This window comes from Hyalella azteca, unplaced genomic scaffold, assembly GCF_000764305.2.
Source record: "Hyalella azteca isolate HAZT.00-mixed unplaced genomic scaffold, Hazt_2.0.2 contig12373, whole genome shotgun sequence".
Taxonomy (NCBI): Eukaryota; Metazoa; Arthropoda; class Malacostraca; order Amphipoda; family Hyalellidae; genus Hyalella; species Hyalella azteca.
In genome coordinates, this window is record NW_025942333.1 from 83,619 (window position 1) to 84,132 (window position 514).

Here is a 514-nt window from a genome sequence, read left to right on the forward strand (position 1 = left end):
ATACAAATTTTTTTTGTGTGTGTTTATGATTTTCTAAAATATCAACTTTCAACACTCTATCTTGCATGTCACCAGCCAAGACGTTTCTCACTTATTTTTCTTCATTTTTTTTTTTTGCATTGAACTCTTACTTCCTTGCCGTGGGATAATTCATGGTACATGAGGTACCAAACTCAGGTATCTGACATAAACCATTTCTCATTCGAAATACGTGTTCATTAAAGAAGGCAATATAGAAATTTACATTTTGAAATTAGATAGGACTTCATATATATGGAGAAAATGTTAATTTATTAATTGAACATGTGTGAAACAGCGGTCATAACACTCTGCCGTCACTATAAATATCTTCTAGCCGAGCGCTCCAATCAAGTTTATTAAGAAAGATAACAGGCCAATGAAACTGAAATTACTTCCGCTTTAGAAGGTTTTTTAATTAATTTGAGAGAAATTTTTGTCTACAAGCTGACAAATATTGACTTTGGTTTTACGTATGAATTTCAATAATTAATTT